The sequence below is a fragment of the Pristis pectinata genome, chromosome 10 (genome assembly GCF_009764475.1).
Source record: "Pristis pectinata isolate sPriPec2 chromosome 10, sPriPec2.1.pri, whole genome shotgun sequence".
In the NCBI taxonomy this organism is placed as follows: domain Eukaryota; kingdom Metazoa; phylum Chordata; class Chondrichthyes; order Rhinopristiformes; family Pristidae; genus Pristis; species Pristis pectinata.
This window is the reverse complement of record NC_067414.1, coordinates 6,639,915-6,656,356: the sequence shown is the minus strand read 5'-3', so window position 1 is coordinate 6,656,356 and position 16,442 is coordinate 6,639,915. Positions and strand designations below refer to the sequence as shown.

At 49.5% G+C, this 16,442-nt stretch overlaps 1 protein-coding gene across 4 annotated transcripts in view; it reads left to right on the top strand.

Annotated features, from left to right (window-relative positions):
- Positions 1-1,593: 1,593 nt before the first annotated feature.
- elovl5 (ELOVL fatty acid elongase 5) overlaps positions 1,594-16,442 on the top strand; it is a 154,218-nt gene continuing 139,369 nt past the window's right edge. Inside the window, exons 1-2 of one of the 4 annotated variants that reach the window (XM_052024417.1) lie at positions 1,594-1,693; positions 3,640-3,761. The gene's annotated coding sequence lies outside the window, so the exon portion shown is untranslated. Of the gene's footprint in view, positions 1,694-3,507; positions 3,788-16,442 lie in introns of those variants that run through there. The other 3 variants (XM_052024419.1, XM_052024416.1, XM_052024418.1) reach the window with 3 other exon arrangements.

The following is a 16,442-nucleotide window of genomic DNA, read 5'->3' as shown; positions in this document are numbered from 1 at the left end:
TGTGGAGCAACACGTGAGATGCTGGAGGAACTCAGCGGGTCAGGCTACTCTCTCTATACTATTCACTCTCCACACTCATGACCATGTGGCTAGGCACAGCCCAAACACCGTCTATAAACTCCCCGATGACACTACTGTTGGTGGTAGAATCTCAGCTGGCGGTGAGGAGGCGTACAGGAGTGAGGTAGATCGTCTGGTTGAGTGGTGTCTTAACAACAACCTTGCACCCAACGTCAGCAAGACCAAGGAATTGATAGAACATAGGACACTACAGCACAGTACAGGCCCTTCGGCCCAAGATGTTGGGCCGACATTTTATCCTGCCCCAAGATCTATCTAACCCTTCCCTCCCACATAGCCCCCCATTTCTCTATCATTCACGTGGCTAAGAGTCTCTTAAATGTCCCCAATGTATCTGCCCCCACAACCTCTGCAGGCAGTGTGTTCCACACACCCACCACTCTGTGTAAAAAAAACTTACCTCTGACATCCCCCCCATATAAATTCCTCCAATCACCTTAAAATTATGCCCCCTCGTGTTAGCCATTGTCGATCTGGGAAAAAGTCTTTGACTGTCCACTCGATCTATGCCTCTTATCATCTTGTACACCTCTATCAAGTCACCTCTCATCCACCTTCTCTCCAAAGAGAAAAGCCCTAGCTCGCTCAACCTATCCTCATAAGACATGCTCTCCAATCCAGGCAGCATCCTGGTAAATCTCCTCTGCACCCTCTCTAAAGGGACTTCAGGAAGGGGAAGTAGGGAGGGCACACACCAGTCTTCATTAAGGGGTCAGCAGTGCAAAGGGTGAGCAGCTTCACAGTACAGGCCCTTCGGCCCACAATGTTGTGCCGACATTTTATCCTGCTCTGAGATCTATCTAACCCTTCCCTCCCACATAGCCCTCCATTTCTCTATCATTCATGTGTCTACCTAAGAGTCTCTTAAATGTCCCTAATGTATCTGCCCCCACAACCTCTGCCGGCAGTGTGTTCCACATACCCACCACTCTCTGTGTAAAAAACTTACCCCTGACATCCCCCTTATCCCTTCCTCCAATCACCTTTATGTCCCCTCGTGTTAGCCATTGTGGCCCTGGGAAAAAGTCTCTGACTGTCCACTCGATCTATGCCTCTTATCATCTTGTAGAAAGAAATCTCTTATCATTTTCTAGAAAGAAAACAAGTTAGTTTTCAATAGGCCAGAATTTCTTTAGAGAAATTAATTGATATTAAATAACCATAACTAAATCAGCTATGCTAGTAATTTAATATTTGCTTAATAGCTTAATAGCAAGTGCATCGAGACAGAGATGGACGAATGAAGGGTTTGCTCTTCTAGTTTCTACGGCCACCGCTTCACCAGTTCCCTCAACACTCCTCCCTCCCGGAGCAGCCTCGCCGAGTCCTGATTGGCGCTGGGAGCCGCCAGATGAGTGGCGTGAGCGGGGGCCGAGCTCCAGGAAGAGAGCGGAGGGGAGGAGAGCCGGCGAGCGGCTTGCTGGCATCGGGCAGCCCTGATCGTTGCAACAGCTGGCGGTCTGTACACACACACACACACACACATAGAGGGTATAAAGCAAGCGCTAAAGACCAGCACCCAAACATGCAATCTATCCGTGCCTGCCTGCATGGGGTTTATCTCAAGTTATTTTGAGGCTGGATTTGCAACATAAAAAATATTGTTTCCAAGGTAACGATTGAGTTGCAATTGCAAAGGGGGGGGGGGGGGAGGGAGGATATGGGGGGATAAAACAATGCAGCGCGCTGCTTCAGAGGATTAAAGCAGAAGAGGTTTTCCCTGCTCTCCGGCACTGCAGCTGCGGAGGGCAGGCTCCCTCGGCGGTAGGGGGGAGTCCTCCGACTGATGTCAGGTCCAATTGTGGGGCTGGGGCGCCGGAGTATCAGCCAAATCTGAGCAGAGACGGGGGTGGGAGTTGGGGGGGGGGGGGGAGGGTGGTAGGGAGAGGGGAGAAAAAAGTTGTGAGGGAGGAGGGGGAGAGTGAGTGAGGGGTGAGAGGGAGGAGGTGAGGAGGGAGGGGAGGAGGTGAGGAGGGAGGGGAGGAGGTGAGGAGGGAGGGGAGGAGGAGGGAGGGGAGAGGGGAGGAGGGAGGAGGGGAGAGGGAGGGAGGGAGGACGGGGTGAGGGAGGGGAGGGAGGAGGAGGGGAGGGAGGAGGAGGGGAGAGGGAGGAGGGGAGAGGGAGGAGGAGTGAGGGAGGAGGAGGGGAGAGGGAGGAGGATGGAGAGTGAGGGAGGAGGAGGGGTGTGAGGTAGGAGGGGAGAGGGAGGAGGGTGGTGAGGGAGGAGGGGTATTGGGGATGGGGAGTGTGGGGGAGTGAGGGAGGGGGAGTGGGGGAGGGGGGAGTGAGTGAGGGAGGGGGAGGGAGGGGGGAAAGTGCGAAGAGTGAAGGAAGGAGGGGGAATGAGGGAGAGAATGAAAGGAGTGAGGGAGGGGGACACGAGGAATGGAGCGGGGGGGGAAAGAGAAGAGGCGAGTGAAGCGGGGGGGGAGGATGGGAATGAGGGAGAGGAGTTAATGGGGAGGAGGGGGAGGGGCGGAGAGGAGGGGGAGGGAGGGGGTGGGGGGAGGAGGAGGGGGAGGGGGTGGGAGGAGGAGGAGGAGGGGGAGGGGAGGGGGGAGATGGAGGGGGAGGGAGGGGGGAGATGGAGGGGGAGGGAGGGGGAGGGGGAGGGAGGGGGAGGGAGGGGGAGGGAGGGGGAGATGGAGGGGAGGGAGGGGGTGGGAGGGGGAGGGGAGGGGGGAGATGGAGGGGGAGGGGAGGGGGGAGATGGAGGGGGAGATGGAGGGGGAGGGAGGGGGTGGGAGGAGGGGGAGGGGAGGGGGGAGATGGAGGGGGTGGGAGGAGGGGGAGGGGATGGGGAGATGGAGGGGGAGGGAGGGGGAGGGAGGGGGTGGGAGGAGGGGGAGGGGAGGGGGAGATGGAGGGGAGGGAGGGGGTGGGAGGAGGGGGGAGATGGAGGGGGTGGGAGGAGGGGGAGGGGAGGGGGGAGATGGAGGGGGTGGGAGGGGGGAGGGGAGGGGGGAGATGGAGGGGGAGGGAGGGGGTGGGGGGAGGGAAGGGGGAGATGGAGGGGGAGGGAGGGGGTGGGGGAGGGAAGGGGGAGATGGAGGGAGAGGGAGGGGGAGGAGGGGGAGGGGGAGATGGAGGGGGAGGGAGGGGGGAGGAGGGGGAGGGGAGGGGGGAGATGGAGGGGGAGGGAGGGGGAGGAGGGGGAGGGGAGGGGGGAGATGGAGGGGGAGGGAGGGGGTGGGAGGAGGGGAGGGAGGAGGGGAAGGAGTGGGGAGAGGGAGGGGGGGAGAGGGAGGCGGGGGTGGGGGAAGAGGGGGGAGGGGCGGGGGGGAGGGGCAGGGGGCGAGGGAGGGGGAGAGGGGAGGGAGGAGAGGGAGACGGGGAGGGAGGGGGAGGAGAGGGAGGGGGAGGAGGGGGAGAGAGGGGAGGGGGGAGGAGAGGAGGGGAGGGTAGGATAAAGCAAGGAAGGTGCAGGGGAGCGGGGCGAAGCTCGGAGCATCTGGTTACTTGCGAGCGCTGTGATGTGACGTTGCCTGGATTACAAGACAGAAACTCAATCACATGTTGCTCGCCCTGGTCCTGTCAGCTCTCTCTCTCCCTCTGCAGAGAGTGGCTGGGCTGAGAGAGGGAGCTGAGGACTGGGCTCTGGGCGCCGCTTCCTCCCGAGAAGGAGCACCTGGGTTAGTTTCCTCCTATATCTGCTGCCGGGAAGTTCGATTTTCCGCGAGGTGAGCGAGGTTTTCCTACATTTGAGGTCAGCTGCTCAGCGGATCATGATCTGTGTGTGCATAAAATGTTATTTGATTGTTGTTCCACAAGAAGGCGGCTCAGTGGGAGTGATGTGAGATACGGCTCGGGACCGTGTGTGCCATGATCCCGGGCAGCGTGCGGATCCGAGAGCCTTTCTATATTTTACATTTCAGCCCAGGAAGCAAGTCCATGCGTGTTTTTAATTTTATTCTTGCATTTGTACTCTGATTTCCGCCAAATGTCAATCGTGACCTTCCAAAAGAAGTCTGCTTTGCATTGATTGCACACACACCGCTGTTTCTGCAATATATTTTTCTTTGTTACTCCGGCCGAGGTCAGCATTTGGCACCTTTTCTTGTTTCCTCCCTGACTCTTGTTTCACTGTGATCCATCTAGTCCTTTCGGTCTTCCACAACTTCATGTTGTGCTTTGATTTGAAAGTGGCGACCGAGCGTTTAATTGGCGGTTCTGTGATGATGGGGTTAACTAATCACGATGTGAATTAATCAAATAAGGGCGAAAGAATGGTTGTTGAAGTGCTTTTTAAAGGGAAGTGATGTGTAGTAGGTTAAAAGTAACGATAGCAACCTTTCCTCAAGGACACCGCTAGTACTGACAGTGTCCTCGCTAGGACCAGACAACATGTTCCATCCATGTACATTGTCAAGATAACTTTCTGAATGTAGGTGAAACATTCGGTGCCAAGGTTGGCCTGAGTCAGCGCTGAGCTTTGTGTTTGCACAGGACGGGTCAGATCTTAAATCCCATGATTGAACCATGAAATGGGCTTGAAGGGATTTGGGGAATGGTCCCGGAGAAAGCTGCAGAAAATATCCAGGCGTTAGGGAGTTTCATTTCTGGCCACTGGTTGAATGGAGCTAATGAATACCGCACCTCGAGGTCAGTAACAGTAAGCAGGCAAGTTGGGGGCAATTTTCCCTCTTATGGGCGACTACATTTTTAGGTGCTGTTCCCTTTACCAAACTCCCCGAATATCTCCTTGAATTAGATTTCCTAGCTATATATATTTTTGCCTATTCAGTCTGTTTCTTTACATCAGTATTCTGGCACAAGTAAAAATGGCACAAATTAGGATAATGTATTTTTATACAGGATGTTCCATGTTGTTCAAAGCCTTCTTTGGTTTCTTGTCTGGTTCTTGGGATGAGTGAGGTAAACAGTTATGGCAGGTTCTGATCAGTGGTTATCAGATCATTAAACTGGTGGGTTTTATGTTGTTTCATATTTCATAGAACATAGAACATTACAGCACAGTACAAGCCCTTTGGCCCACAATGTTGTGCCGACATTTTATCCTGCTCTAATATCTATCTAATCCTTCCCTCCCACATAGCCCTCCATTCTTCTATCATTCATGTGTCTCTCTAAGAGTCTCTTAAATGTCCCTAATGTATCTGCCCCCACAATCTCCGCTGGCAGTCCTCAGACTAATTGTGAGTCTGGTTGGGACCTGTTGAACTTTGCATTGTGTCTTTGGTATGGATTTTCCCATCTGAATCAATGGTTTCCATTTTGGATATGAATCCTCTGAAAGACTATATTGTCCAGGGAAGTGATGCAGTGTTGGCTCGTAACGGCTTGTTGTGATTTGTGGGAAAATTACTGGAATCTATTAACAGGGAAATGAAGACTGAATTGAAAGCGTTGGCTGATTTTATGAAGGTCAGGCTGATAGGACAAGTCTGGTTGAATCTTTGGAAGAGGTCACCAGTTTGAAGGATCATGTTGTGTTTGCGGACGGTATCTCTAAGGACTTTCAGAAAGCATTTGATAAGGCTGCGCCTTGAAAAAAAAGATTAGCAAAAATTAAAAAAGTGTGTGAGATTGGCTTTGAGGCCGGATCAACAGTTTGTTGGGCTTGCATGTAGAGTGCTGGAGGAATTCAGGGGGGTCAGGCAGCATCGGTGGAGGGAAATGGACAGTTGACTCAGTCCAGATGAAGGGTCGACTTTCCTTTCCCCTCCACAGACGCTGCCTGACCCGTTGAGTTCCTCCAGCATCTTGTGTGTTGCTCCAGATTTCAGCATCTGCAGTCTCTTGTGTCTCCAGTTTGTTGGGTTCAGTGACTTCTTCTTAGGCTGACCCTTGCGATGGAGAATGATTTGCTTTCGTTTCATTTCTGTGGGTTTTGATGAACTCACAGACTCTCCTGCGGGAGGGGTTGGCTGGGTAGGTCTGGATTCCTCCGCTGAGGTCTCTGTGCCTCAGAAATCCCAATGCCATCTCAAACGTCCCTTCTCCATTTTGAACGATTGCAAGCCAAGGACATTGAGGTTGTTACACTTTTTCAAGGAGGGTTTGAGAACATCCTTGAATTGATTTCTCTCTCCTTTTGGTTAGCATGTTACCAGCACAGCTTGGAGACAACTTAAAGTCATACAGCACGGGAACAGGCCCTTCAGCCCATCGAATCCATGCTGACGTCCAACCATTGACTTATATCAATCCCATTTTATTCTCCCCACATTCTCATCGACTTCACCCTGATTCTACCACTCACCTGCACACTAGGGGCAATTTTTAGCAGTCAATTAACCCATGTCTTTGGGACATGGGAGGGATGTGGGTTGTAGACTCAGCCAGTTCTGTCACGGGCAAAACCCTCCCCACCATCGAGGACATCTTCAAGAGGCGGTGCCTCAAGAAGGCGGCATCCATCATTAGGGACCGTCACCACCTGGGACATGCCATCGGGGAGGAGGTACAGGAGCCTGAAGGCCCACACTCAACGATTCAGGAACAGCTTCTTCCCCTCCGCCATCGGATTTCTGAACGGTCCATGAACCCATGAACACTACCTCATTATTCCTTTTTCTTTGCAATATTTATTTTTATAATTTATAGATTTTTATGTCTTTGCACTGTGCTGCTGCCGCAAAACAACAAATTTCATGTCGTATGTCAGTGATATTAAATCTAATTTTGATTCTGATTCTGAAACTGGAGCACCCAGGGGAAACCCATGTGGTCACAGGGAGAACATGCAGACTCCACACAGTCGGCACCGGAAATCAGGATCGAACCTGGAACTGCAAGGGAGCATCTCCACTAGCTGTGCCGCTATGCAGCCCCAAGGTTCATACAGCACTGAAACAGGCCCGTCTGCCCACCAGGTCCACCCCAACCATTTACACCAATCCTACACTAATCCCATTTTACTCCCCCTCCCCATATTCCCGTCGAGTAAGCAGTCACACAACCTCCAACAGTGTAAGTGACCTGATGTGGGCAAACTTACACCGTGTCAGCAAAGACAAGGTCTCCTCCAGTTGTGTTACTGGATGTTTCTATCCTCAATATGATGCACAGTGCAAATTATCAGTACATTCCTAGCAAAAATCTCCAGATCTCTGCGTGTATTCCTGTGTGTTTGTTGTGAAGGGAGAAATTACTGGAGATACTCAACAGGTCAGGAGGCGTCCGTGGAAAGAGAAGCCCAGTCAATGTTTCACGTCACTGAGCCTTCATCAGAATGTTAACCCTGTTTCACTTTCCACAGATGCTGCCTGACCTGCTGAGTGCTTACAGCATTCCCTGGTTTTATTTCAGACTTCCAGCATCTGTGGTATTCTGATTTTTAATAGGGATAAAACAGGGTTATGACACACAGTCTCTGGGGAACTGTACTGGGGGAATCAATGTTTCATCATGTATATCAGTGTTTAAGAATAGACTGTTGCTTATCTATGTAATCAGAATCAGATTTAATATCATTGAATAATACGACATTAAATTTATTGTTTTCTGGCAGCAGCACAGTGCAAAGACATAAAACTACTATAAATTACAAAAGTAAATAAATAGTGCAAAAAGAAAGGAACAATGAAGTAGTGTTCATGGGTTCATGGACCGTTCAGAAATCTGATGGCGAAGGGGAAGAAGCTGTTCCTGAATCATTGAGTGTGGGTCTTCAGGCTCCTGTACCTCCTCCCTGATGGTAGTAACCAGAAGAGGGCATGTCCTGGGTGGTAAGGGTCCTTAATGATGGATGCCGCCTTCTTGAGGCGCCGCCTCTTGAAGATGACCTCGACGGTGGGGAGGGTTGTGCTCGTGGTGGAGCTGGCTGAGTCTACAACCCTCTGCAGCCTCTTGTGATCCTGCACATTGGAGCCTCCATACCAGGCAGTGAAGCAACCAGTCAGAATGCTCTCCACTGTGCATCTGTGGAAATTGGTAAGAATCTTTGGTAACATACTGAATCTCCTCAAACTCGTAATGAAGTAGAGCCTTCTTCGTGATTGCATCTATGTGTTGGGCTGAGGATAGATCCTCTGAGATGCTGACGCCCAAGAACTTGAGGCTGCTCACCCTTTCCACTGCTGACCCCTCAGTGAGGACTGGTGTGTGTTCTCCCGATTTCCCCTTCCTGAAGTCCACAATCAACTCCTTGGTCTTGCAGATGTTGAGTGTGAGGTTGTTGTTGCAACACCACTCAACCAGTTAACACTTCAAGAAGATGGAAATGGGAAGTTGCAGAAGAACATAGATTAATTCAGTGGGAAAACCTCTGGCAGATGGACTTCAAAATGTGGAATTATGATCTTATTAACTGAACATTCAAAAATAAAACTCAGGAAATGGAATTTGGAGTCAGGATATACATGTCACTGCAAGTGAGTAGATAGGTACAAAAGTAATATATATAAAAAAAATGCAATGGAAAAGTAAAGGCTGTTCTTCAGTTTTCCAGAGGTTTGGTCAGACTCCGTCAGGAATACTGTAATCAATGTTGGGCTCCGTGCCTCAGGAATGAGGGTTGGATCTTGGAGCAGGTGCAGCAGGATCACCTGTACAACTCCAGGGTCGGAGCATTAATCTGTGCCTTCCATAAACACGGGCTTGTACTCCCCTGAGCCAAGCGTTGAGAGATGAACTAATTCAGGTGCTTAAATTAATGAGGTAAATACAGAGAAACTGCTGGGTGAGTTCAAAACACAGGGAAATAATTGTCAAGGCAGAATCAAAGCCTGTAAGTTACTCATTTAGAACATAGAACAATACAGCACAGAACAGGCCCTTCAGCCCACAATGTTGTGCTGATATAGCTATTCCCTCTTACCTACAGAATGCCCAACTCCCTCCATTTTCCTCTCATTCATGTGCCCATCCAAGTCCTTCTGGAAAGCCCCCAATGATTTTGCCTCCACCACCCTATCAGGCAACGCATTCCAGGCATCCACCACTCTGAGTAAAAAACGTGCCCCTCACGTCTGTTCTGAACCTACCCCCTCTCACCTTAAATGCATGCCCTCTGGTATTGGATCGCTCAATAATAGGAAAAAGGTATTGCTTGTCCACCCTATCTATGCCCCTCATCATTTTATACACTTCCAACAGATCACCCCTCAGCCTCCACCGCTCCAGAGAAAAGAGCCCAAGTTTGTCCAGCCTCTCTTGATAGCACATGCACTCTGATCCAGGCAGCATCCTAGTAAACCTCCTCTGCACCGTCTCCAAAGCCTTGTATAGTGAGGTGACCAGAATTGTACGCAATACTCTAAATGCAGCCTAACCAGAGTTCTATAGACATGAAATATCAAGTCTCTTCTTCTCAGGCAGTCTCTCTGGATCAAGGGTTACTCGTTTCCATCCCCAGTCTGTGGGTTCTGAGGTGGCTGATAAGGCCACTGTAGGATGCACAGACTGCCACAGGTGGACTTGAGGTTCAGGATGCCCCCCCCCCCCCCCCCCCGAATGCTCCTTCCTTATTATGAGTGGTTGCGGGCCAGAGGTTCCCACGCCCAGGTGGTAAATGTTGCACTCTTTCATGGAGGCTTTGTGAACATCCTTGAAACCAGTCCTCCATTCGTCTGTTTTGCAGTAAGGAAGTTTGGAATAGAGTCTGTCTCGAGCAACTGGTATTAGGCGTACGAATGGTGAGCTCTGCCCAATGCACAGGGCCTCAGCACTTACAGGTGTTGCCCGAAGAGAGGACGTTGATGTTGGTTCGCTTGTCCTGACAGTGGATTTGGGGGAGGCGGTGTCAGTGGTATCTCTCCAGTGCTTCGACCTCTTGCTGCAGGTATTCCAAGTCTCTGAAGGGCAGGTATCACAGCTGCCTAGTAGACCATGAGCTTTGTACTGGGTTAGAGGTCTTGATCTTCAGTGTGACACTTACGGAGTCACACAGCATGGAAACAGGCCCTTCGGTCCAAGTCATCCATGCTGACTGTGTTGCCCAGCGAGCTAGTCCCACCTGCCCGCGTTTGGCCCATAGCCCTCTCCTATCCATGGACTTATCCAGATGGCTTTTAAATGTTGCCAACGTGCCTTCCTCAATCATATTTCTGGCAGCTCATTTCAAATACGCACCTCCTATCTCTCTGTATGGTGCCGGAGAAGGTGACTTTTTGTGTGCAGCTCCCAAGGGAATTATAAAATACTCCCGTTTACAACAGCTAAAGCTGCAATCTTCAGCCACAGAGATTGCAGTAAGCCTCTTTAGAACTATTGATTTATTTTTGTAACTTATAGTAATCTTTATGTCTTTATGTCTTGCACTGTACTGCTGCTGCAAAACACCAAGTTCTGCGACATATGCCTGTGATAATATTGGTCTTGGTTTATTATTGTCACTTGTACCGATGTACAGTGAAAAGCTTGTCTGCATACCGATCGTACAGGTCAATTCATCAATTCATTGCAGACCTGGGTGGAGAAGTGGCAGATGGATTTCAACCCGGAAAAGTGTGATGTGATACACTTTGGGAGGTTGAATTTGAAGGCAGAGTACAAGGTTAATGTCAGGACTCTTATCAGTGTGGAGGAACAGTGGGATCTTGGGGTCCACGTCCATGGATCCCTCAAGGGTGCCACGCGGGTCGATAGGATTGCTAAGGCGTATGGTGTATTGGCCTTCATTAGTCAGGGTATTGAGTTCAAGAGCCGCGAGGTGATGATGCAGCGCTATAGAACTCTGGTTAGACCACCTTTGGGGTATTGTGTTCGTTTCTGGTCACCTCATTGTAGGAAGGATGTGGAAGCTTTAGAGAGGGTGCAGAGGAGATTTACCAGGATGCTGTCTGGATTGGAGAGCATGTCTTTTGAGGATAGGTTGAGCGAGCTAGGGGTTTTCTCTTTGGAGAGAAGGAGGATGAGAGGTGACTTGATAGAGGTGCACAAGATGATAAGAGGCATAGATCGAGTGGACGGTCAGAGACTTTTTCCCAGGGCGACAAGGGCTAACATGAGGGGGCATAATTTTAAGGTGATTGGAGGAAGGCGTAGGGGGGATGTCAGGGTTAAGTTTTTTTACACAGAGAGTGGTGGGTGCGTGGAACGCACTGCCGGCAGATGTTGTGGGGGCAGATACATTAGGGACATTTAAGAGACTCTTAGATAGACACATGAATGATAGAGAAGTGGAGGGCTATGTGAGAGGGAAGGGTTAGATAGATCTTAGAGAAAGATAAAATGTCAGCACAACATCGTGGGCTGAAGGGCCTGTACTGTGCTGTAATGTTCTATGTTCTATTACACAGTGCATTGAGGTAGTACAGGGTAAAAACAATAACAGAATGCAGAGTAAAGTGTCACAGCTACAGGGAAGTGCAGTGTAGGAAGACAATAAGGTTCAAGGTCATAACAAGGTAGATTGTGAGGTCAAGAGTCCAATAAACCTGATTCTGACCCTTTGCGTGAAGAAGCCGCCCCGATGTCCCTTTTAAATCTCTCACCTCTGATCTACAAGAGGCCATTTGATCTTAAACCTATGCCCTCTTGCTTTTAGTTGTTGCCTCTGAAGGTGAAGGTGAATTTCATCGTCGACTTGCCCTTGCTGAGAAGTGGGAAAAGGTCCATGTTTTCCAGGGTCATTGTTGTGGGCATCGGGAATCTACTCAGCCTATACTGCCTCCACCCCAGAACGAAAGTCACTCCAAACTTCAGTCACTGAGTTACAGGGCATGGACTGTGCTTGCACACAGCTAACTTCTAAGCCATTGCTAGCTGGAGTATGTACAAGATGAACCTTAAATTTACCATCCATAAGACAAAAGTCCCTCTACCAACCCTCCCTAGCATTATAACACTGCCCACTGACAGCACACTGGATAAGCAGCCAGCATAATCAAAGACCCCACCCACCCGGGTCATTCTCTCTTCTCCCCTCTCCCATCAGGTAGAAGATACAGGAGCTTGAGGGCACGTACCACCAAGCTTAAGGACAGCTTCTACCCCACTGTGATAAAACTATAGAACAGTTCCCTTATATGATGAGATGGACCCTGACCTCACGATTTACCTTGTTGTGACCTTGCACCTTATTGCACTGCACTTTCTCTGTAGCTGTGACACTTTACTCTGTACTGTTATTGTTTTTACCTGTACTACATCAATGCACTCTGTACTAACCCAATGTAGCTGTACTCAGTAATGAATTGACCTGTACGACCGGTATGCAAGACAAGTTTTTCATTGTACCTCAGTACAAGTGACAATAATAAACCAATACCACACTCTCCAATGCTCTTCCCACACCTTCTCCCACTCCCTCGCCCAACCAATACTGCGAAGGCTGGACCAGTTGAGTTTTTTTCAAGCCACGTTGGTAGGCTTTTTGTCAGGATATCCAGTGAAAGGCAGCAAAGGTTGGTCACAGGACTGTGATGTGATTCAATGAAAGAACAGGCGCAGAGTGGAAAACTCCTCTCTAACCATGCCAGCAGTATCTTTGTCAAGTTCTGAGCCTTGCTCCGCCATCAGATGAATTTTACGATGATGTTTGACGGGGCCGTCACTTTGTTTAAAATTAGATTGGTTAACAAAGTCTCCAGTGGGCCATTGCAAGGTGGAGGGTTGTGTTGAACTTTTCTTTCCTTCCCCAACCCCCCCCCCCCCCTTTCTTTTGTAACATCAGATATCAGCTTCCACATCTGGAAGCTGTTGTTTGATGTTACTGCTTATCGAGCAGATTTTATGTACCCCAGCCAGGCATTTGTATAGGCTGCAGTTTTCAGATAATGACTGCACTCTTTGGTGAACACACCAGACTGTCCAAGCTGTTCATTTTATAATCTGGTGACTCTATCCAGACCTCAGTGGATCAGTTATTTCTCTCTCCTGTGTACGCGCATAGGTGTGTGTGTCTGCGCATGTATGTATTCATGTGTGTGTTTATGGGTGTACATGCTTGTGTGTATGCATGCACATGCATGTGTGTATGTGCATGTGTCTATCTGTGTGTGTGTGAGCACTGTGTGTCTGTATGTGCATGGCGTGTGTGTGTGCTGTGCGTATGTGGGCCTGCTGTCTGTGTCTGTATGTGCATGTTTGTGAGGGTGCTGTGTGTGTGTATTGTGTGTCTGTGTGTCATTGAGTGTATTGTGTGTATGTGCACAGTTTGTTATGTGTGTCGTGTGTGTATTGTGTGTGTACACTGTGTTTGTGTGTGCGAGTGTGTCGTTGGTCTGTGTGAGTGATGTGTGTGAATGTGTCGTGTGTGTGCGCGTTGTGTGTTTGTGTGTGCCTGTGTCGCTCCAAAGAGAAAAGCCCTAGCTCGCTAAAGCTTTCCTTATAAGACCTGTTCTCTAATCCAGGAAGCATCCTGGTCGGTCTCCTCTGCACCCTCACCAGGAATGTGGGGGGGAATAAAATGTGGGGTTGGAGGAAGTGGGTGGTTGATGGTTGGTGTGGACCTGATGGACTGAATGGCCTGCTTCAGTGCTCTATGGACCTTGGGGCTGCATAGTGGCACAGCTGCTGAGATGCTCCCTTACCGTTGGTGGGATCCAAACTGGAGAGACTGGGGAAGAGGTGTTTGGCTCTCAAATAAAGAAAGCTTGTAGGCGGTATGAGAGGAAGGATAGGCAGGTGATAGAGAAGGGACGTGCTCAGACCGGTTTGAGATGTGTCTATTTTAACGCAAGGAGTATTGTGAACAAGGCGGATGAGCTTAGGGCTTGGATCGCAACTTGGAGCTATGATGTGGTGGCCATTTCAGAGACTTGGATGGCTCAGGGACTGGAATGGTTACTTCAAGTGCCAGGTTTTAGGTGTTTCAAAAAGGACAGGGAGGGAGGCAAAAGAGGTGGGGGAGCGGCACTGTTGATCAGAGATAGTGTCACGGTTACAGAAAAGGTGGACGTCATGGACAGACTGTCTACGGAGTCTCTGTGGGTGGAGGTTAGGAACAGGAAAGGGTCAATAACTTTATTGGGTGTTTTTTATAGGCTGCCCAATAGTAACAGGGATATCGAGGAGCAGATAGGGAAGCAGATCCTAGAACGGTGTGGCAATAATAGAGTTGGTATTGGTATTGGCTTATTATTGGCATTGGTTTATTATTGTCACTTGTACTGAGGTACAGTGAAAAACTTGTCTTACAAACCTATCGTACAGGTCAATTCATTACACAGTGCAGTTACATTGAGTTAGTACAGAGTGCATTGATGTAGTACAGGTAAAAACAATAACAGTAGTGTAAAGTGTCACAGCTACAGAGAAAGTGCAGTGCAATAAGGTGCAAGGTCACAACAAGGTAGATTGTGAGGTCAGAGTCCATCTCATTGTATAAAGGAACCGTTCAATAGTCTTATCACAGTGGGGTAGAAGCTGTCCTTGAGCCTGGTGGTACGTGCCCTCAGGCTCCTGTATCTTTTACCTGATGGGAGAGGGGAGAAGAGAGAATGTCCCGGGTGGGTGGGGTCTTTGATTATGCTGGCTGCTTCACCAAGACAACTTGAGGTAAAGACAGAGTCCAAGGAGGGGAGGCTGGTGTCCGTGATGCGCTGGGCTGTGTCCACAACTCTCTGCAGCCTCTTGCGGTCCTGGGCAGAGCAGTTGCCGTATCAAGTTGTGATACATCCAGATAGGATGCTTTCTATGGTGCATCAGTAAAAGTTGTTGAGAGTCAAAGGGGACAAACCAAATTTCTTAAGCCTCCTGAGGAAGTAGAGGTGCTGGTGAGCTTTCTTGGCCGTGGCATCTACGTGATTTGACCAGGACAGGCTGTTGGTGATGTTCACTCCCAGGAACTTGAAGCTCTCAACCCTCTTGACCTCAGAACCATTGATGTAGACAGGTGTATGTACACTGCCCCCTTTCCTGAAGTCAATGACCAGCTCTTTTGTTTTGTTGACACTGACGGAAAGGTTGTTGTCGTGACACCATGTCACTAAGCTCTCTGTCTCCTTCCTGTACTCCGACTCATCACTGTTTGAGATACGGCCTACAACGGTGGTATCATCTGCAGACTTGTAGATGGAGTTAGAGCAGAATCTGGCCACACAGTCACGAGTGTACAGGGAGTAGAGTAGAGGGCTGAGGACGCAGCCTTGTGGGGCACCAGTGTTGAGAATAATCGTGCCAGAGGAATTGCTGCCTATCCTCACTGATTGCGGTCTGTTTGTTAGAAAGTCAAGGATCAATTACAGAGAGAGGTGTTGACTCCTAGGTCTTGGAGTTTGGTGACAAGCTGGCTTGGAATTATTGTATTGAAGGCAGAGCTGTAGTCAATAAACAATAGTCTAACGTGTGTGTCTTTACTGTCCAGATGCTCCAGAGCTGAGTTTAGGGCCAGGGAGATGGCATCTGCTGTAGACCTGTTTCGCTGATAGGTGAATTGCAGTGGGTCCAGGTTGTCTGGTAGGCTGGAGCTGATGTGTGCCATGACCAACCTCTCAAAGCACTTCATGATGGTGGATGTCAGAGCCACTGGTCGGTAGTCATTGGGGCATGTTACCTTGTTTTTCTTTGGTACCGGGATGATAGTGGTCTTCTTAAACCAGGATTGAGTAAAGCAAGGAGAGGTTGAATATGTCTGCAAATACTTCTGCCAGCTGATCAGCACAAGACCTGAGCACGCGGCCCGGGACACCATCTGGGCCAGGTGCTTTCTTCGTGTTCATTCTCCGGAAGACTAACCTTACGTCCTCCACTGTGATCACAGGTTCAGCTGCATTGGTGGCTGTCAGGGTGGATGGTGACAATCCACTTCCCTTTTGTTCGAAATGTGCATAGGATGTGTTAAGTTCATCAGGAAGGTATGCGCTGTTGTTAGCTATGCAGCCCGACCATCTTGTAGCCTGTTATGGCATGTAACCCCTGCCATAACTGGCGGCTGGTCTGGGACTCTATTTTGAGCTAGTATTGTCTCTTGGCATCCCTGATAACTTTCCGAAGGTCATGCCTCGATTTCTTCTACAGATCAGGATCACCAGATTTGTGTGCAGCAGTCCTCTCCTTCAGTAGGGAGTGGATCTCCTGGTTCATCCATGGTTTATTGTCCTCTTTGGTACACAGTCCTCCACACACTGACTGATAAAGTCTGTGATGGTGGTGGCATACTCATCTAGGCTGGCAGCTGAGTCTTTGAACATGGACCAGTTCACTGTCTCAAAGCAGTCACGTAGGAGCTCATCTGCTTCCTCAGACCAGCACTGCACGACTCTCCGTACTGGATCCTCCGTTGTTGTGATGGGAGATTTTAATTTCCCAAATATCGATTGGTATCTCCATACAGTGAGGGGTTTGGATGGGGTGGAGTTTGTTAAGTGTGTTCGGGAAGGATTCTTGACACAATATGTAGATAAGCCTACAAGAGGAGAGGCTGTGCTTGATTTGGTATTGGGAAATGAATCTGGCCAGGTGTCAGATCTCTCAGTGGGTGAGCATTTTGGAGATAGTGATCATAATTCTAT